Below are 21,931 nucleotides of genomic sequence, written 5' to 3'. Positions count from 1 at the left end.
CTAGTGAAGACAAAATGAAGGGAGAGAAATGATCAAAGCAGTAATAGATAAAAATGTTTCTTAGAATTCACAATTCAAGGCTCACTGAATGCTTTGCGTGGGAAACCTCTGGATTTCAAGGAAAAAAAAAATTCCAGAAAATGCTAAAAGCATTCAGACACAAATGGCAGGTTGTGTGCAAATAAATGAGAGTTATATTGACACTGAACTAACAATGAGCAATACTGGATACCTAAAGATAATTGAGCAATATCTTCCAATTTTGTAGAGAAAGTGTGAAAAAGATGATACATGATACTAGAAATAGCAGTGAGCAAAGAAGTCAATAAAACAATGAAGCTGAATCAATTGCTGCTACATAAAACAATAATAAATAACCAAATTAACCCAAATGCTATAAAACAGTATGGGATGAAAATCACTCCAAATAAAATATATTTTAAAAAGCAAGAATTAGCTTTAGGAAAGAAAAAAAGAACTATAATCATAGTACACTACTTGACCCTGCAGGGAACAAGAGTTACAAGGTCAAAGCAATGTAAGCATTAATCACTGATGTGACCCTGACATAAAAATCTTGGGAGGATGCGCATGTTGGGGGAATTAATGTAAAAGGTCTAAATCCTCATCTATGATGTAGAAAAGTCAATACAGAGTATAAAATATTGATCAACTGAAAAACAGTAGTATATTATAATAAGCTCAAACTGGACTGAGATACCATTTTCCACCTGTTACCCTGGCAAAAACCCAAAGCCTGAAGCCACACTGCTTGTGAGTGTAAATTCGTATCACCCCCCAAGAAGGACATTTTGACAATTATCTATCAAAATCATAAATGTATGCACTCAGCATTCCAGCTTGGGGGTTTTATTTTTCAGATTTCCAGGCAGAGTTGTGAAATGATATTGCACAAGATTTACTCACTGCAGATGACTTGTGACAGCAAATGACCATAACCTGCTAGAGAGGAGTTAGGGACATGATGAAAGGCTTATACTGTGCACCTTTTTCTTTTTGTAGTATACCTTTAATAATTTAAAAACATTTAGTACATTTGGGAACTTTGTTTTCTTTGCTGCTTGCGCATAATTTATTTTCTACCTTTTCTCAGAATGTTCAAAATTTTCATTGTACATTTTTTTCCAGCTTTATTTAGGTATAACTGACAAGTAACACTGTGTACCTTTTTATGCCTTTTTTTTTTCTTAAACCAATGTGAATATATTTGTTTCTTTAAAAAAAATTTAAGTAGCGGGGCACCTGGGTGGCTCAGTTGGTTAAGCATTTGACTTCAGCTCAGGTCATGATCTCAGGATCCTGGGATCAAGCCCCCGTGTCAGGCTCTGTGCTCATCCGGGAGTCTGCTTCTCCCCCTGCCCCTCCCCCCCGCTTGTGCTCACTCTCTCTCTCTCTCTCAAAATCTTAAAAAAAAAATGAGTAGCTGCATAAATGTATTATTTGGAAATATGAAGGCAAATACAATAAGGAACAGCGGAAAGGATTAAAACCAAGTGACTATAAGAAGCTACCCTGTGGCATAAAGAGCAGCAGAGAAGGGAGACTGGCTTTTGTAATAAGACTTTTGATATAACTTGCTTTACCTAGGTTAATGTATTATTTTGTTCACAGAGTTTAAAAGTAATGGCAAAAAGAAAAAGGAAAAAGAAAAACAGTGCAGTTTGGAACAGTTAAGTCATGTGCTGGGCCTAAGTTATTAAATGGTCGAAGGATACTGCCTCAACATCCTTGCTGTACAATGCTTGGGAATGACTGCAAAAATGGCAGGTCTATGAAAATCAGTGGGGGAGACACTGTATTAATGGTAGTTTTTTTTTTTTTTTAAGATTTTATTTATCTATTTGAGAGAGAAGGACAGCACAAGCAGGGGAGGGGCAGAGGGAGAGGAAGAAGCAGGCTCCTGGCTGAGCAGGGAGCCCGACGTGGGGCTTGATCCCAGGACCCTGAGATCATGACCTGAGCCGAAGGCAGACACTTAACGACCGAGCCACCCAGGCACCCCAATCGTAGGTTTTATAAATAGTTATGAAACCTTGTGATACTCGTTTTTTAAAAATATTTAAAATAAAGAATGAGTATTTAATATTAGAAGAAAATGCTGATGTAATGAGAAAAGGGATCCTTTTAACAGGGAGTATTTATGTCATAACAGAGATCTCTAAGACATACTGCATAAGACTGCCAGTTGAAAAATACACACAGTATAATCTCATAAAATTTTAACACATATTTGTAATATACACACCTATGTATGGAGTACATAAAAAAAGGATACACAAACTATTATTAGTGATATCATTTCACAATACTTCTGTGTTGATTCTTTTAAATTTTTATATCTTACTTGCATTATAAAATGTTGGACAACCATGTTCAATTTTTTGTCAATTAAAAATGAAAACCTAGGGGCACCTGGATGGCTCAGGGATCAAGCCCCGCATCGGGCTCCCTGCTCCATGGGAAGCCTGCTTCTCCCTCTCCCACTCCCCCTGCTTGTGTTCCCTCTCTCGCTGTGTCTCTGTCAAATAAATAAAATCTTAAAAAAAACAAAAATGAAAACCTAGCTCCAAGCTCGAAACCGGAAGCACATATCCTACTTCATTTTTGCCCCACTGCAAACCACTTTCTACCCAGCAATCCCACTGATAGTGGGTAAATCGGATCATATCACCCTGTTGTCCACGGGCTTCCCACTAAACTTAGCATGAATTCACACTTTTTACCAGTGCCTTCAATGCCACAGATGAGCTAGGCCCTTCCCACCATGTCTCCCGCCTCTGTTTTTCCCAGGTGCTCCCTGTATTCTCACCACGCTCCTTCCAGATTCCAGATTTTCCTTTGTACTATTCTCTCTGCTTGGAATATTCTTAACCTAACCAGTCACCTGTTTCATGCCTATTAAGCCTTCAGATCTCAGTTGAAATGTCATGTCAGAGGCTTTCCCTGAAACTTTCTTTTTTTTTTTTTTTTAAAGGTTTTATTTATTTGGGAGAGAGAATGAGAGAGAGAGAGCATGAGCGGGGGGGAGGGTCAGAGGGAGAAGCAGATTCCCTGCTGAGAAGGGAGCCTGATGTGGGACTCGATCCTGGGACTCCAGGATCATGACCTGAGCCGAAGGCAGTTGCTTAACCAACTGAGCCACCCAGGCGCCCCTCCCTGAAACTTTCAACAATACATACATTATCACTCTTGTCCCATCCCATGCCTTCATTCTCTCAGGGCACATTATTTTATCCTTCACAGGACTTAGCAATTTATAATAATATATTGTGTTTACTTAATGCCTCTTTTACCAAGACTGTAAGACACATTTCTTCTTTGCTAATCTCCATGGTAGTCAAATTTTAAATCTTGACTATGTATTCCCAGCACAGGAAGTATTAAAATACATTGTTTTTCCTCCAGAAACTTGGCTGGAAACAAGGAAAATAAATCAGACTTGCAGATCCAATGGTTAATATAAAAGCATACCAAAAAAAAAAAAAATACCCAATCAGGTCTGATGAGACTGTGAGATACAAACAAAGCTTTGAGAAGGAATGGTCAAAGGTTTCACACTAGACTTCAAATAAAATCTTAAAGGACAAAATTAGTCAGGAACCAGAGCATGATAACCATCAAAGTTTCCAGAGAAAACCAGGCAGGGAGTTTTGAGGCTCTAAACCAGCTACTAAAGGTAATTCTAGGTTTTTATGCAAAGAGTGACAAGATAAATGATATATTAGGGGAGGTAAGTCTACTCGCAACATCTACCGTGAGCCTGAAGAATGATGTCAACGATCTGTCTTTAGTGTTACCATTATTAGCATGAAGTGGACCTATTTTAGAGTGCTATCTGTGGGACTTAAGTGTTAATAAATTTAAAAGAACTTAAAGTCAAAAAAGAATTGGTAAGAGGATTACAGATGCTGGGGATGGCGAGGGACAAACTTAATAATGGCTTATTTCTAACCTATGGGGCTGGTAGAATGTTAATACTGACAAAAGTGGGAATATGAGAAGTTAAAAAGGAAAATAACTTAGAAATTCTCAGTACACTGAATGTGAAGTGACACTGGATATTCAAGGGTAGATAGCCCATAACCAAGAAAGTACATGGGAATAGAGTTTCATATGAGGATAGGAGATAAAGACATTAGAGTTATCACAGTAGAAAGGATAGTTGAGGCCATTTATGTGTGTGCCAGCTCTTCGAGGGAGGCAGACAAGTGTACAGATACAGTGTACATTCTCAACAGGGGTACTACTGACACCAAGGGGGAGATAACAAAAAAAAAGTGGAGAAACATTGATAGATGGTGATCTAAAGGCAAAGGGCCTTTTAAGATTTCCAAAGTTAGAGGAAAGACAGAGAAGCCACTGAACATGCAGAGAAAAGGAACAGGAGAAAGGCCAGAGGAAATAAGAAAACAATGACTTCAGGGATGCCTGGGTGGCTCAGTTGGTTGGGCATCTGCCTTTGGCTCGGGTCATGATCCCAGTGCCCTGGGATGGAGTCCCGCATCGGGCTCCTTGCTCAGTGGGGAGCCTGCTTCTCCCTCTGCCTGCAGCTCCCCCTGCTTGTACCCTTGCTCGTTCTCTCTCGCCCTCTCTCTCTAACAAATAAAATCTTTTTAAAAAAAAAAAGAAAAAAGAAAACAATGACTTCATACATGTCAAAAAGTTTGAAGGTTAAGGTGAACACTATCAAAGCCATCAGAAGAATTGGTATTAGTAAATCTTGAAGAAAAATTAAAAAAGGAAAAGCTCTGAAAGGGACAAAAGTTTAATAGTGACCTCTAGGTGAACAATTCTGGTACAAAGAGCACAGGCATTAGGTTTACATAAAGAAAATGGAAACATGGGACTCTGACTACTTACAGGGACCAATTCATTCTGTGGTGCTTGTCTTACCTCCCAGGTGTAGCTAAAAACAATGGTTCGAGAGCCACAGTTATGAGAGAACCATGTGTACAGAGGCAGGAAAAAGCCCTGAAAGTCACCATTACAGGCTACTTCTTTTCGGTGGTTTTTGTACAATGTCCATTTTTACTACAAAATGGCAATTTCACATGGTTTAATCTAGTAGGTAGATATGTATCTTATATCTAATTAAAAATTCTTTCTCATTAATTTTTTTAAAGATTTTATTTATTTGTTTGACAAGAGAAAGATAGCACAAGCAGAGGGAGAAGCAGGCTCCCCGCTGAGCAGGGAGACTGATGCGGGGCTCGATCCCAGGACTCTGGGATAATGACCTGAACCAAAGGCATATGCCCAACTGACTGAGCCATCCAGGTGCCCCATATCATTATATTTTTGTAATGGGTACACATTTTTCTCTGGTATATTCCACTATAATTTGTATAACCAACACCTGTGATACATTTGGTGAGTAATTTTTTTCACTATTTTAAATAATTCTATAATGACTTATCTTTTTCCACAATTTTCAGTTGAAGTTACTAATTATTTCCTTATAATAGATACCTAAAAATGAATTATTACATCAAAAATGTTTAATGCTCTTTGATTCAAGCAGTCAAAATGTTTTTGAGAAAAACTGTGTCAATTATACTCGTATCTTTCTCTATGGTATGAAATTTTGTCTCATCACAAGTATTGTCTGATATTCAGAAGGGGAGACGGATGAATCCCTGAATGGGAAGAAAAGAAGCAATGGAAACTAGATACTGTAGGGTGGGGATATTTAATGAAAATAAGGTCCAAGCAAAGATGGTACAAGGCCAATGTGGGGAAAATGTGGGAAAAGATAAGAGTACCAATAAGAAGGTCAGTGTGTATGGGAAAGACCACAACCATCTGAAAAGGAAGAGGGGGAATAAGTGAAGAGACAAAGGTATATCAGTATGTGCAAAGTATCCTTTTGATGCCCTGGCTTTCTCCACAGACCGGAGAACTTCAGAGAGAACTCAGAATATTTCAAAAGGGACTCCTCTTCCATGTATTAGCCTGAGCTTGTAATTTGCCATGGTGCCTAGCTGATTTCTTTGGAGTTCATTCGCCCTTATATAATGATCTTCACCCTGCTCTGAGAGAGTACTTCTGGGTAACAGAGAGATCGGGTAACTGTGCAGAAAGCAAAATCAGTCCCAAGAGATGGTTTTATAAGGGATATGGTTTCTAAGACGACTCAGTAAAGCTACATTCTTCAATTCTTAACAAGCCAAATTCTTTGGCTGCTTAAAATAATCAGAAACATCTTTTGTGCCAAAAGGAAACTTTTGATTCCTAAACCACAATCCCTGGGGCCTCATTACTATTTAAAATTGAAGAAACAAAGAGTCCAGTGGGCAGGTGTCCAGGCTCGTGTTCTTACCTACGGAGACCAACTGGCTGTTGTTCTCCAGCATCACAGCTCGGTGTAGCTTCCTCTGAGCGGGGTCCCGGCAGCCCCGCTCCTCCTCAGTGAAGCCCCCAGAGACATCCTTGAATGTTACCAGTTCCTAAAACATTAAGCAAATTCCTCCTCAACTGACAACTGTTTGCACAAATGCCCTGGAAGGACTGTGGGGCTGGTAGCATTGGACAAAGTGAGAAGGGGACAGAAGAGTACAGCTCAGGGGGCTGAGTCATCTAAGTCAAGTTTTGTTGGAACAGCTTTCCTTTCTCATCTACTTGGCTACTTCTATCCAAATCCTTCCCCTCCTGCCCACAACTCATTCAAGCTCAAGCTGTCCAGTTACTGAATCTTTCTTTGTCACTGTCATTTCATGGTCATTACTGAGTTGTCCTTTCCACCCCATTTCTACCATTATTCTGACAACCTCAACACTCAAGAGAACAATTTGCTGAATGCTCTAACCTCACATTTCTTAATTTCTTTATAGTGCTCATCATCTCTGTCTCATTTCTTCACACTCAAAAACCATGACCAGGGCCATTTCACTATGTGGACCACTCTGCTTTTGAAATATTAATCTCTTAATATTGTACTCCTTAAAAACATCTTCCTGATCTTTTTGCTCTTCCTCTTCCATCACACCTGCTTTATCAAGATCACCACCCTCAACTCTTCCTCTTTTTTTCCTCCCAAAGTATACTTCTGATCAAGTCTTCCCTAGTCCTATCAATCATATGTTCTTTCTTGTTCTAAACTAAGTAGTTGAACATTCCTGGAAAAAAGAAAATAGCACACATAAACAAACCATGATACTCTCCTTAGGTATTCCCAAATATTTACATCCAGCCCTGTTTCTCCTCACCTGCAGGCTCCAAATCTCTACCTAACATCTGCACTTAGATGTCTAGGAGGCACTTGAAATTTAATAGGCCCCAAGGGAACTCTTGCTCCCAACAATCTCCATCAATATCTGCTCTTCCCTAGGGGTCCCCACTTATAGTAAATGGCCACACAACCTACCCAACTGCTGAAGCCAGTCTTAGAAGTCATTTTGATTCTCTCCTCTCTCCCTCACATTTTATCCATCACCAAGTCCTACCTCTAAAATGTATCAGAATCTACCCACTTCTCTCCATCTTGCACAGTTATGGTTATAAGCCCCAGCCATCATGTAGTCCCAACTGTGCCAACCTCCCAATTTGTCTCTCTGCTTCCACACTTGCTCTCTAACACAATGAATTTTCTACAGAGTAGCCAGGGTGATCTTTTAAAACATATACCACATCAGGCATGAAACCCTCCAAAGGCTTTGCAATGGACATCAAGTAAAATCTAGATCCCTCATCTTGGCCTGTAAGGTTTTATAGACTGGGGTCCTGTCATTTCTCCAACCTCATCCTGAATCACTCTGTGTCACACTCAGCCCCAGTGACCTTGCAGGTCACCTATCCCACATCAAACCTATCCCAACTTAGGGCCTTTGCACTGGCTGTCCCCTCTGCTGAGAACGTTCTTTTCCCACATCTTCATACGTCTGGTTCCTTACCATTCAGGTCTCAGCCAAATCGCTACTCCTTAGAGAAGCATTTCCTTGACTGTCTAATCCACAGTGGCACCCAGAAACTACCACTTCTTGTTTAATTTCTTTGTACTACTTATGTCTTATCCCATTTTCTTATTTATTCATTTGCTTTCTTATTTAACTGTCTCTCCCCACTATGATATATATTCCTTAAGAACAGAGAGATATTTGATCCTTGCATCCCCAAGGCCTCAAGCAATGCCTGGCATCTAATAGGAATCCAGGCGTTTATTTAGTTAACTTCACAGTGACTCTGGTTCCTTCCAGGGTTCTGTTGATGGAGCAACACTTCTCAAACTACCTCTGGTGAAGGACAAGTTTATTTTAAAAAGTTTCTAATATGTGACACTTTTGTCAGGTATTTTTACAAAATACAATAAAGAAGAGTTACTAGAAATAAAAACCCAGATGTATAAAATACCAATGCCATTTAAAAAATATTAGATTTGACAGACATAACATTTTTAAACAGTCTTAGTTTCTCTCCTTATGTCTTTGGAGACTGGTAACAAGCAGCAGCCTGTGGACTGGCACCAGCCTTTGGGCCATACCCTGAAAAGCAGAATGGCAGAATACACACAAAATGACTAAGAACCAAGTGAAGCCAACGAAGCAGCTCAACTCTGGGCCAGGGAAGTACCTGATAACCTTCAGAACTCCAACACCTCAGGCCTGAAGCTGAAGGGGCACTACCCACACGCTCCTCAGGAAACTGAAGAAAACCAGGCTGTTTGTAGGAGTGACAGGACTACCCTCCTTATCACCAGTGGAGAAGGTAATGATGAGGGAAGGTGGCAGTTTCCTCCCAAGCTCTCCTCTCAAGGTCATGGGTCTCCACTGTGTCTGAGGTGAAAGAGATGAGATTGGGCTCAAGAAGCCTGCAAGTCCAGTGGCACCTGGGTGGCTGTTGGTTAAGCATCCAACTCTTGATTTCGGCTCAGGTCATGCTCTCAGGGTCCTGGGATTGAGCCCCGTGTTGGGCTCCATGCTCAGTGGGGAGTCTGCTTGAGGATTCTCTCTCTTCCTCTGCCCCTACCCGCCCCATGCGCTCTCTCTCTCCCCCTCTAAAATAAATGTTAAAAAAACAAACAAACAAACCTGCAAGTCCCTGCGCAAAGGTGGGACAGAGAAGGGGTAGAAGTGAAGGTTGCTGCCTCAGGGACCCATATATACACCCACTAGGACAACAGTGCCTGGGGTACATCGAGCAGTAGAATTAGCCACTCCTCTGAATCAGACTTTCTCCTCAGCCTCAGAGAACAAGGTTTCTTTCTGTCCAAGGCTAACCTCTCCTGATGCATTCTAGCTCCAATCCTTTTCTTCCTTCTGAAATTCAAGTCCATCAATTATCTTTTTTCCCTTTCATTTCTGATCCATTTTTCCACTCAGTCATCTGGATGGTCTAAGACTTCTACCCAATCTCAGTAATATTCAAACCACTTCAGATCTTGTCAACTCATCTCCCAAATCTCCCACCATAGTATTACCTCTTCTTTATTTTCACTGCCACTGTCCTGTGTAAGGCACTCATTTCATACCTAGATCACAACAACTCCTTACCAAGTCTTTATCCACAGACTGAAAGACAGAATCATTAATTTTTTAAGATCTCACAAAGTAGTGGGGAGAATTCCATGCCAAGAATGGAAAGGGCACATACACATATATATATATATATATATTTTTTTCTTTTTGAAATGATACATTGATGGACTACTAACTCTGCAGTAGATTGAAGATTGCTGGATAAGAAATGGTAGGACAGTGGGCTAAAATGAAAGAAATCAGTGTGACAAAGGAAAAGGGAAAGAAAATAGTGGTTCGGCTAAAGACAAAGCTGGGAATGAACGAATCTGAATAATGAACAGTCGTGTTCCCCGCCCCCCATCACTGGAGCTAAGTTATACCCAAGGTGGACTCAGTATCCTGAAGGCCAACCAAAGGGGAAGGTCATGGGACTAGTAGTTTCCTGTTCCCACCTGACAAATTTCAAACTTTTTTAAAACTACATATATCATGTGGCTTTCCACTTCCTTTTTAGAGCCCATCCTCGCCGGATGCAACAATTTACTTAGAGGCAGGAAACTAATGCTGAAGTCAGGAGGTGGACAAGATCTGTCATCACAGCGGATTACCTGCAGTCAACCAGATGCCATGCTGTAGTCTAGAATAGCCCTTTACATGCTGCTTCTGCCTTGACTTGTATTTCTCACATCCATTTTGCAACTCCTTCTAGTTTCAGGACAATCAACAACTGTCTTTCTGAAGCATGAAGATAAGTTAAATGTTTCCTCCTCCAAGATCTCATAGTATTTTTCCCATCTCTCTACCAAAGCTATAAAATCTGTCTTTCAAATTAGCTACCAGATTCTAAAGGATAGGGGCCATGTTCCGCTAATCTTTAAATCCCCAGCAACTAGCTCAACTGACTAGGAATCTAAATGATATTTATAAATTCACATTCAACTTAAATGAATAATGAAAAGATACAAGTAATGAACTTCAGGATCATCAAGGGAAACTCTTATTTTTACACATGAGAAAACCAAGGATGATAGTGAAGTGACTTACTCAAGGTCACAAAGGTAGGGGTTAAATTGGGACTCCTGCCTTTCAGCAGACTCAAGGAGAATGTCTGGTATATAAGAGAACACTCAATAAATATCGGTGGAATGAAATCCTTTCTTTAAATTCAAGTTATTAACATATACCAGAATCTCAAAATTTGACTGTATTAGCAATCCCCAATGTTGTGATAAATAATCTTCATCAGGGACCAGGTAGAGGAAAAGGAAGGAAAATACAGAGAGCACAGGGTCTTATTCACATTAATTTCCCTTGAAGTCCTCAATTCCTTTGCAAGGCACAGAGATGGCATTCTCAGGACCTTGAGGCAGCTTACTGCCTTCTAAGCCCATTTTTATAAGAGCTCATGTTCTCTTCCTATGTATATAAGAACTGTATTTGCCAAGCAAGTTTGCTGGTAGTGGTGTTAAGAAACAATTATTTCTTCCTTAAAATCCAGCCTGATGCTTCATTCACATAACTTCTGGTGTAATTGACCTGTTTAGCTCTGGAGAGGGAATAGCATGGAGTTGGAAGACATGGGCTTTCCTTCTGACTCTGCTGCTCTGCAACAGAGGACACGGTGTTTGCTGTCAGCTTTCTCAGAATTAGAGCTCTCCTTGGTAAAATGCCAGCACCAAAGCAGAGAGAGGGCTGGCTGATCCCTTCCATTTCAAACATTCTATGATTCTAAGTGTCAATCTTGAGGTAACTTTCTAGGAATGGTTTTATAGAGACAAATGAATAATCAGTTTCTTAAAAAGTGCTACTCGGTAATTTAACAATTCATTGTACCAATTAAACATGTAGATATGTTGGTAAAGGGAACGAAGCAATCAGAGCATAAAAGATGAATAACCCATCTTACCTACCTTAATGATCACATCGAGTATGTAAAGAAATATCTCACATTAAATCCAACAAATCGTTGGATGTACAAAGGCCAATGGGATTAAAAAAAAGTGAAATTCTTTTAGTAGGTTTGGGGTTGGGGGAAGTGTCTATGACTCTTAATTCTTAAAAAACACCACAGATAACTCTGATGAATAATTTGGTTAAGAAGCATTTCTGGGACTGATTTGGTAACTACTGTGCTGGCATTTAACAGATTTTTTAATGTTTAATAAATGGTTATTGTTAATATGTATATTTTATTTTTTTCATATATGGAATCTGCTCATGAAGAAAAGCACCATAATTTATAATTGTTTGTTTTCCTGAGACCACTGAACACTGGCCAGAGCGTGTGATAACTGAATAACTTTCAATGTGAGTGAAATGTCTTGGCAGGAAAAGGGTGACTTTGAGAGAGGACCAGGCAAAGAAGCTGTGTGGAGTCTTTCAATAGAATAGCTGAGTGCTTTGGGGAGTGGGCCAAGTTCATGGAGGGAGGGTGGTTCCGTAAAAATGATGCGGAATTTAAAGTAAGCAGCCACCTGTGCAGACTCTGGACACGTCATTTGATAGCTACATGTCCTCAGTATATTAATGTTCTTACACCCATATTTATAAAATGTATGTCTCACACTGAAGTCTGACAATAAAAATAAAGTACAGAACAAACACAGGACCTGACACCAGATAGGTGTCAATTAATGCTGATGTTCTTCCTTTGTTCCAAGCAAGAAAGGTTATGTTCATTCTCAGATGGCATTTTCAGAGAAGAAACACCAACTCACCTGGAACTTGGTCATTTCCTCCTCTCAGGAAGGACAGAATCCTGGAAAGATAGAGTTAGAGAAAGAGAAAAAGCCATGAATATCAAGTCCACCTTGCAGGATACAGAGTAGCCAGTCCAGCAAGACTGTAGGAAAAAAGTTACTCTGCTCCTGTTACTAACCCCTTTTTAGTCAACCCTTCACACGCTCTCCTGAGATGCCTTTCTAGTCTCCCCCAGGCTGCACCTCCCTCGCCTCTCTCCACAGGGTTTTGGATTAAACAGGCCAAGCCTCCCTGCCAAACCCACGAGGGTGAGTAAATTCCGCTGCCCCCAGCAACACTAAGATGTGTCCATTTCCTCAGGGTTTCTGATTTCTGCCCTAAAATTCGAGAAAGACCGGTAGGAGCTCTCATCTCAGATGCTTTGCCTCTGAATGGATTTCGACTCCCTGAGGCGCTTTCCCCGACCAGCCTCATTTCTGGGGTGGGAGAACAGTGCTGTGGGGACAGAAACCTCGGTCCCTCAAAGAGGCCCCTCTAGGTCGCCTAACGTCCACCGAAAACCATGGAATAAGGCCAGTCACCGGCACAGAAATGGCCGGTGTGGCCAACTACGAAGCCTCCAGGCCGGCCAAAGCCAGAGCTCAGCCGGGTGAAGGATGGGTCCCCCGGAGCCGCAGCCACTTCTGCGCTGGGGGCGCTTAGACTCAGGTGATCACAGGTCCGGCGGACAGAGTGGCGGTCGCGACGCTCGGACGCACGTGCGACCCCGGGCCGCACCTCCTCCAGGTCGCGCGCCCTCCCACAGCTGCCCAACCAGGCTTCCGGATCTCAGCGGTCCTGCACCTCCCCCGAGGCACTCCCACATCCCAACCACCAGACGCCTCCCTGCCCGCGGCGCTGGCTGTCCTGTCCCGCGTGTCTCACCTCCCACGTGGAATACGATACCTGGAAAAGCAGGACTCCCGACACTGACCCGCACCCGCGCCTACGGGCTCGGAACTACAAGTCCCAGAAAGCTGGGGGATGGCCACGCCCATTTCCGACGCACGCTTCCGGCGTTGGTCCGGGCTTCGCGGGCTGTGGCGCCGAGGCTTGTTGCTCGCCTCTGGCGTCTGCTTGTTCGCTGTTGAGGTTAGAGACTAATTTGTTAAAGTGCCCTTATTTTTTTTGTTGCTGTTGTTAAACTAACAGGTAAGAATTATTTTAGGAATACCCATTAAAGGGTTTTTATTTTGCTGAAGTGCTACTGGCGTGAAAAGAACGTAAATATCAGCTCTAATTTTGTCTTTGCCTTTAAAAAAATATTCCGAAACGAACATATGCTACTCAGCATCACCAATTCGGCTCCAAAGTTCATGCATTTGGCAAACATGAGGGCCTGCCATGTTCCAGGAACTTAAAAATCACTGGATATTAAATATTTATTTTTAAGATTTTTATTTGGCAGAGACACAGCGAGAGAGGGAACACAAGCAGGGGGAGAGGGAGAGGGAGAAGCAGGCTTCCCGCCGAGCAGGGAGCCCGATGTGGGACTCGATCCCAGGACCCTGGGATCATGACCTGAGCCGAAGGCAGACGCTTAACGACTGAGCCACCCATGCGCCCTAGATATTAAATTTTAGTGGGACAAAGAAGCAATACTTGTTTATACATAAATGGTATAGTGTGTTACAAAGTGATATGTGTTACGGAAAAAGTAGAGCTGATTTGGAGGATTAAGGGGTGTTGGTGTGCGTTGAGATATGCTTTGCAGTTTTATTTTTTTAAGATTTTATTAGAGCACAAGCAGGAGGAGCAGCAGGCAGAGGGAGAAGCAGGCTTCCCACTGAGCATGGAGCCTGATCTGGGATTCCATCCCAGGACCCCGGCATCATGACTTGAGCCGAAGGCAGACGCTTAACTGACTGAGCCACCCAGGCACCCCTGCTTTGCAGTTTTAAATAGGGGTTATTGGAGCAAAGATACTGAGATGAAGTAATCAGTCTCACGACATTCAGAACTCTCTTACACGTACACAGGCAACGATTTATGCACACACATACTTTTTAAACAACATGGGGTCATGCCATATATATGGGCCTACAGTTTGCTTTTAAAAATTCAATAGTACTTACTGTGTATCATAAATTTACCAGAGAAGGGGCGCCTGGGTGGCTTCAGTCGGTTAAGCCTCTGCCTTCAGCTCTGTTCATGATCCCAGGGTCCTGGGATCGAGCTCCGCAGCGAGCTCCCTGCTCAGCGGGGTGCCTGCTTCTCCCTCTCCCTCTGCCTACCTCTCTGCCTACTTGTTCTCTCTCTCTCTGTCAAATAAATAAATAAAATCTTTAAAAATAATAATAAATTTACCAGAGAAACAAACCCTGCCCCCTTGACACCCTTTTAACTGTTACAGCCTTCAAGAGGTGGGCGCCAAAATTCTCCCAGACTACACCTTCATAACTTTCACCCCTCCCTGAGGGGCACAAGACCACTCCCAACTCTCCCCAGGACCTTCCCTTCAGATTTATTTTGGGAGTTAACTGTTGCCTGGGCCTCTCCTCTGTATCTTCCCCCTTCGTTAGTGTATTAGCTTCCAATTGCTGCTGTAATAAATTACCACAAACCTAGTGACAAAGAAAGCAAATTTCTTTTCCTACAGTTCTGGAGGTCAGAAGTCTGAAATCAGTTTCACTGGGCTAAAGTCAAGGTATCAGCACAGCTGGTTCCTTCTGCAGGCTTAGAGAAGGATTTGTTTCCTTGTCTTTCTCAAAGTACATTTGATAGCCTCTATTTCTTGGCTGTGGCTTCTACTTCCATCTTCAAAGTGCTTGACTCCAATCTCTGCTTCTGTCATCACATTACCTTCTCTTGCACTGACTCGTGTGTTCGTCTATGGACTGATGAGGACTTACATCAGGCCCACCTGGATAATCCAGGATAATTTCCCTACGTCATGATCTTTAATCACATTCACAAAGTCCCTTTTGCTGTATGAGGTAACATTCAGTTTCTTTGGATTAGGACAGAGACACATTTGGGTGACCTACCATGTTTGGAGACGCTCCTCCTCTGAGTTGCCTTCCTACCTTTTGTCTGGGGAACATAAAGTATCAGGGCCTTATTGCTCTCCTAAATATTCCCTGATCCATTGATTCTGTCACCCTTGCCTTGACTCTCACTTTCTGATGTTCTCAGTTAACTCATCCAGTTTAGAGGCCATGGCTCATCACTAATGGTTAGACCTTTGCATATACTGTCAACTCTCTTGCCCATGTCTCACTTGGTTATATTCTGCCGATAAAACACCAAACCTGGTTGAATCCAGTTCTCTCTGTTCTGTGCTTGCACTTTTGTAGTAGATGTGGCCTGAGAGAAACACATGGCCATGATGATTGGTCTCACTTTCAATTTATGACCACTAAGGTCAAGTGGGCCCTTAATGCTGCCCAGCTATCCTACTACATTTGCTTAGTCCATACATTCTTTTAACAATTTCACAACTTCTCCTCACTCTTCAAGCCTCTGACAATTCTTTGTCCCATTTCACTCACAGCTGATGACTTTGCTTTCTATGAGAAAAGAGAACTATACTGTCCAAGACCATCTGCCCACCTTTCTCCACTGGAATCTGTATGCTCTACTTTCCATTCTGAATGAACAGCCTCAGTTCCTATTTAAGACAACTCTCCATTTGTACCCTGAATTGTATCCCCTTTCTCACACATGAGGGCATTCCTCTCCCTTTTCTGTATTAACAGTTTTTCATTCCATACTGAATCATCAACACTAATGAATATGCTGTAACATCTTCTATAAAATGGGATGCCTGGGTGGCTCAGTCAGTTAAGTGGCTGCCTTCAGCCCGGGTCATGATCCCAGGGTCCTGAGATCGAGTCCCACATTGGGCTCCTTGCTCAGCAGGGAGCCTGCTTCTCCCTCTCTCTCCCTCTGCTTGTGCTCTCTCTGTCAAATAAATAAAATCTTAAAAAAAAAAACTTCTATAAAATACCCCTTTGTCCTTCATCCCATTTCTCAAGCTACTACCCCATTTCTCTGATCCTTTTTATTGCAAAACTCCTTAAAAAATTGTCTTTAAGAGATGTTTCCAATTCCCATTCTCTTGAATCCACTGCAATTAGGTGTTTTTCCCCACCAATCCAATGGAAAAGTTACCATTAGATTTCAATATCCTGTGTTCAAAATCTGTAAATGAAAAACGTTTAGAATGGGAGAAATTGACAAATTACTCTCAAACTTGGGTATTTTGACACACCTCTTACAGAAAAAAAAAATCAAGCCAGCAAAAATCTGCTTGGGATATGGAAAATCAGAAAAATACAGTTAAGCCTGATTTAGTAGGTAAATATAAAATAGTAGACCCCCAAAGCAGAAAATAACTTTTTTTAAAAACATGAAAAAGTCACAAAAATCCTATTAAAAATGATAAAATGTCGGGCGCCTGGGTGGCTCAGATGGTTAAGCGTCTGCCTTCACCTCAGGTCATGATCCCAGAGTCCTGGGATCGAGTCTGCATTGGGCTCCCTGCTCCTTGGGAGCCTGCTTCTCCCTCTGCCTCTCTCTCTCTCTGTCTCTCATGAACAAATAAATAAAAATCTTTAAAAAAAATAAAAATGATAAAATGTCAACAAATTTTACAGAGTTTATATTATATAGTCAACTTGCAGTTATCAAAATGGACTTTAGATGGACCCTCTCTATAGATGCTAGCCCATGAATCCACTGTCCACAGGATTTCTGACATCACCTACCAAAGTGCTGAACTTTTTTTCTGTCCATCCCAGAGGTTCTCAAATATTACTTCAACAGCAAAAGCTGATCTCCAATCCTGTAAAGAACATGGCAGCCATCTGAGAAAGTCCTGCAGTTGGAGGTAATGCTATTTGGAGTATGTAAACCATCTATTGTGCTTTCATATAAAAACCAATTAGAACATTGAAATGTATCATTTATGATTCTGATTCCCACTTTCCAAGAACCTAAGACTATATGTTACTTGGATTATTTTGACTTTTATAATGTGCAACGAAGAACTTTATCTTTCTGACACTATCACCATTTTATAGATGTAGAAAACTAAGACAAAATGGAATTTTCCTGAAATCACTCAACTTGTTATTGGCAAATCCTGTTAAGCCAAGATATTGCCTCTTGTCAGGGCAGTGCTTTTTTTCCTCTAAAAATCCACCCCCAGGGTAGGATTGGGGTGGGTGGAACCATCTAGAAGTCTAGCCTAAAGTTCTAGGGAGAGAGGTAGGGTCAGATGGTTAACAAAAGGATATGGGGACAGACCTGAGACTTATATCCTGACTAACAGGGCAACAGTTCTTCTCAGATTCTGCTGATTGCTTGGAACAGGAAAAGGCCCACTTGGAAGAACATGTTCTTGATGTGAGAAAGAGGAAAGACAAGAATGGCAGCCTGCCCAGATACCAGCGAAAATCCTGGTTCTGTCTATGTCTTTTAACAAATTAAGCAAATATTAGCATATATATGCCAAATACCATACCTTTGTCTTACGTATTTTTTCCATACACTTTACTGAGATGTAGGTAGTGTGACCCCATTTTACAGGTTTTACATTTTTAAAAGTTTCAAGAAGCATATTTAGTGTCTCATAATATGTTTTCCAATCTCATAATAAGGGTAGAGTATGGATTCAGATCCAGATTTTGGGTTTTTAAAAAATATTCCAAAGCACGTGTTTTTCACAGTTGACCCCCTTTATAATTATCCTGTGTTTCCGTGTAATTTTCCCCTTCAAGACTTGGTTTTCTCATTTATGAAAGGGACCCTGTAACCACAGCCCTTTTCAAGGAAACCCCCAGGCAGGCAAAAGGCGTTAAACTGTTCAGGCACTTTCCAGGGTTCTATATGGTTGAAGATAATTATCACTGAAATGTGGTGCATTGTTCTTAGAAAATGTCAGGAGGTGTTTGTAGGGATGAGTTGAGAAGCCTCAGCAGGTGTTGTTATGGGGACAAAAATATTCACGCTGTGTTCTGCACAGTTTAGAATCCCTGGAGAATGATCCCTGGAGAATTTCCTTCCAGGGTGGTGCTGAGACCTTGGGATGTATGCTGAATGGCATTCTGCTGACAGTGATCAACCTGCCTACAAACATACTCATTCACACAAACTATATACATAAATACAATCTGTACCCCTTCACAAGCATGTTCCCACACAACCATATTCATACACAGCATGTGCTTACACTCTCACCCATTATTGTCCATGAGAGAGTACATTATTATTCTCAAATTTTTTTCAGTTCATATATTTTTAAAACTTTTTATTTTGAAATAATTATAGATTCATAGGAAGTTGGAAAAAATGGAGGTACCTGTATCCTTCACCTAGTTTTTTCTAATGGCAGTGTCTTAGATTTTGTAATTTTCAGGATATAGAATCTGTAGATTTTTTTTTTTGAAGATTTTATTTATTTATTTGACAGAGACAGAGACAGCGAGAGCAGGAACACAAGCAGGGGGAGGGGGAGAGGGAGAGCAGGCTTCCCGCCGAGGAGGGAGCCCGATGTGGGACTCGATCCCAGAACCCTGGGATCACGACCTGAGCGGAAGGCAGACGCTTAACAACTGAGCCACCCAGGCGCCCTGTAGATGTTTTGTTAAGTATATACTTAAGTAATTTTCTTAGGAAAGATCATAAATGATAATTGTGTTTTTATTTTCAGTTTTCACATGTTTTATTATTTAGTATATAGAAAATTGATTAATTTTTATGTTGATCTTGGACCCAGTGATCTTGCTGAACTTAGTGGTTATCGGAGGGCTTTCTTTTTTAAATGCTTTTTTGACATTGTTCACATAGAGAATAATGTCATCGATAATTAGAGATCATTTTTCTTCTTTATTTCCAATCTGTATCCCCTTTGTGTTTTTTCTGACCTGTTGCACTAGCTAGCATTTCCAGTACTTTGATGCATAAGATGAGGAGAGCAGACATCCTTGTTTGTTACTGTCTTAGGGAGAAGGCATTTGATCTTAACATTAAGTTTGGTGTTACTTTAGGTCTTTATCAATTTGGGGAATTCCTTTCTATTCATAGTTTGCTGAGTGTTGTTATCATGAATAGTTGGATTTTATGAAATGCCTTTTCTTTTTCTTTCCTTTTTTTAAAAAAAGATTTTCTTTATTTGAGAGAGAGCGCACATGTGCATGCATGAGTGGGGGAAGGGGCAGAGGGTGAGGAAGAAGCAGACTCCCCGCTGAGCAGGGAGCTGGAGGGATGCTGAGCTCAATCCCAGGACTCTGGATCATGACCTGAGCCAAAGGCAGATGTTTAACTGATTGAGCCACCCAGGTGCCCCTGAAATGCTTTTTCTTATATCAATTTAATGATCTTAGTATTTTTCTTCTTTAGTATTGATATGGTAGATTATACTAATGGGTTTTCAAATATTGAACCAATGTTGGTTGCATACGTGGAATAAATTCCACTTGGCTGAGGTATATAATCCTTTTTATACATTGCTGGATTTGATTTGATTAATATTTTCTTGAGGATTTTTACATCTAAATTAATGAGATATTGCTCTGTAGTTTTTGTTTTGTTTTGTTTTGTTTTGATTCACCCTGGTTTGGTTTATCAGAGTAATGATGGCCTCATAAAATGAGCTGGGAAATGTTTCCTCTATGTTTTGGAATAGATAGCATAAAATTTTATGTTAGTTCTTCTTTAAATGCTTGATAGCATTCTCCAGTGAAACAAGGTAAGCCTGGAGATTTTATCTGAAATTACAAGTTCAGTTTCTTTAATAGTTCTATAACTATTCAGATTGTCTATTTTGAGGGGGGGTAGGTTGTGGTTTTCAGGGAATAGGTTCATTGCTTCCAAGTTGTCACTTTTATGAATGTAGAGTTGTTAGTAGTATTCCTTCTTGAGCCCTGTTTGGGGGACTCACAGTATGGTAAGGAGCCTTTTGCCTAAATAGTGGGACTGAGGCTCATAGGAATGTTTGTATCTGTTTTCCAAGGTAAATGATCTGCTGTGTGGATGATCTAACAGTGCTTGTTTTCCCCTCTATCTTATTTTAGTCTTGCCCCACCCCTATCCAGTACCCTTTTGCCATCTCTCCTTAGCTGATTCCAGCCCTGACCCCAGAGAAGGGCAGTAATGATGCGGCCCTTGAGGCCCTGCTAAGCCCTCCTTTCCAGGATGCTCTCCATGTTGCGAGAGCCAGGTGCTCTGGGGGGAAGCTTGTGAGGTCTCCATCTGGGGTCTACATTTTCTGCCTGTTGTGGTCTTGGGACCTGGAGGAGTACCAGCCAGGGAGCACCTCAGTCTTTAGGCCTCAGCTAGAAAGCCCTTGGGAGACACACAGAAAGAAAGGTGGAGGGACTTCGATTTACAGATTTCCTCCTGGATGCCCTGTACTGGGCTCAGGGTCCAACATTCATCCTTGCCTGTTAAAGCACTGGGGAATAGGGGTTATTCCTCACTTGTCTTAAATTGAAGGCACAGAGGATGAGAGAGAAAGGGCCCGTGACTTGTGCAAGATCCTGCTGTTGGTAAATGGCAGAGTCAGGATTGAAACTCATTACCTTAGGTATTGCATTGGAAGCACTTTCACTATAGCACATTTGTCTGTCACCTTATCTTTTCAGGGGATCACAGATGCAACAGGCCAGAACAGAGATGAAGAAAGGAACTTTTGTTGGACCCCTTGGGCTCTGCCTCCCAGTCCAGCCTGCTGGGGGAATCAATCCAACATAGAAATAGCAGGCCAATTAGGATGGTGGTAGATGCAGGTCCGGTCACAGTGGACTCCTAGGAAAGCTGGAGAAATCACTGTTGGAGCTGGAAAAGGGAGGTCAGGGCTCCCATGTGGATTTGAGCCCTTTCCCCAGCCAGGCTGGCTCCTTACTGGAGCAGGGGATCACAGAGCTCCCTCTGTCCAGATCCCTGTGAGTTCTAAGACTGTCTACACGTCTGTTTCCCAAACTGTCCCCAGGGTGTGCTCAGATGATGTATAATCATAGAAATGAAGAGGGTGATGAGGGGGGTCTCATCCAGCCCTCTTTTCAGACTGGGAATCGAGGCCCAGAGAAAAGAGGCGAATTGGTCGAGTGCCTGCAGGCAAGCAGGGAGGGGAGAGAAGGGAAGTTAATCCTGCCCAGTAATAAAGGGCTCTTGGTGCTGCCTGCTAAGGGTGGAGGGGGGAGGGGGAGATGGCCCCAGGGCTGTGGAAACTCATCATTATAGTGTACATGCTGCTAGATGCACCTCAGCATGATTCCTGCACTCATTCAGAAAGCATTCAGCAACTATATTCTATGTACCTCAACCCATAAAATGCTGTTTCCTCACATGGCTCCACCAGTGCTGGGGGGGAGGGTTTTAGCGGTTTTCAGCTTTATGAATCCTCTCTTCTCCCCCATCAGCCTCTCCATCCTGATTGTTGTTGCTGTACTTCCCACCTTTCTTCAGACTGTATCTGTTGACTTTCTCTAAGATACCGGGCACAGCCAACTAAGGGATACTAATGAAAAGATAACTTAAGGAACATACCCCAATCCAAGGTTAAATGTATCACAGAGTATCCCTAAAGATCTAGAAATCTTTAAAACCAAAAAAACCAAAAAAAGGTTCCATTTAGATGTTGTATTAGGATGATAGAAATGTAAAAGAGAAAAGATCTGTGTGGAGCAGGCAGAGTTGGGTTGCTGGATTTAGCAAATGAAAATGTCCAGCTCAGTTAGATGAAAATGAAAATGCCAAGCTCAATTAGAATTTCA

The 21,931-nt window shown here is 41.7% G+C and overlaps 2 protein-coding genes across 7 annotated transcripts in view; one reads left to right on the top strand and one right to left on the bottom strand.

Annotated features, from left to right (window-relative positions):
* The window catches only part of ZNF239 (zinc finger protein 239), a 64,063-nt gene extending 50,758 nt beyond the window's left edge, over positions 1-13,305 (bottom strand). For 2 of the 6 annotated variants that reach the window (XR_004819643.1, XM_035724216.1), the window contains exons 1-3: positions 13,119-13,221; positions 12,191-12,231; positions 6,341-6,467 (exon numbers count right to left, since the gene is read on the bottom strand). The gene's annotated coding sequence lies outside the window, so the exon portion shown is untranslated. The other 4 variants (XR_004819644.1, XM_027589492.2, XM_035724217.1 and 1 more) reach the window with 4 other exon arrangements.
* ZNF485 (zinc finger protein 485) overlaps positions 1-21,931 on the top strand; it is a 121,512-nt gene that overhangs the window by 84,039 nt on the left and 15,542 nt on the right. Inside the window, 1 exon segment of the mRNA XM_027589577.2 lies at positions 16,955-17,043. The gene's annotated coding sequence lies outside the window, so the exon portion shown is untranslated.

Source organism: Zalophus californianus, chromosome 15 (assembly GCF_009762305.2).
Source record: "Zalophus californianus isolate mZalCal1 chromosome 15, mZalCal1.pri.v2, whole genome shotgun sequence".
NCBI lineage: Eukaryota > Metazoa > Chordata > Mammalia > Carnivora > Otariidae > Zalophus > Zalophus californianus.
This window is presented reverse-complemented; position numbering and strand designations above follow the sequence as displayed.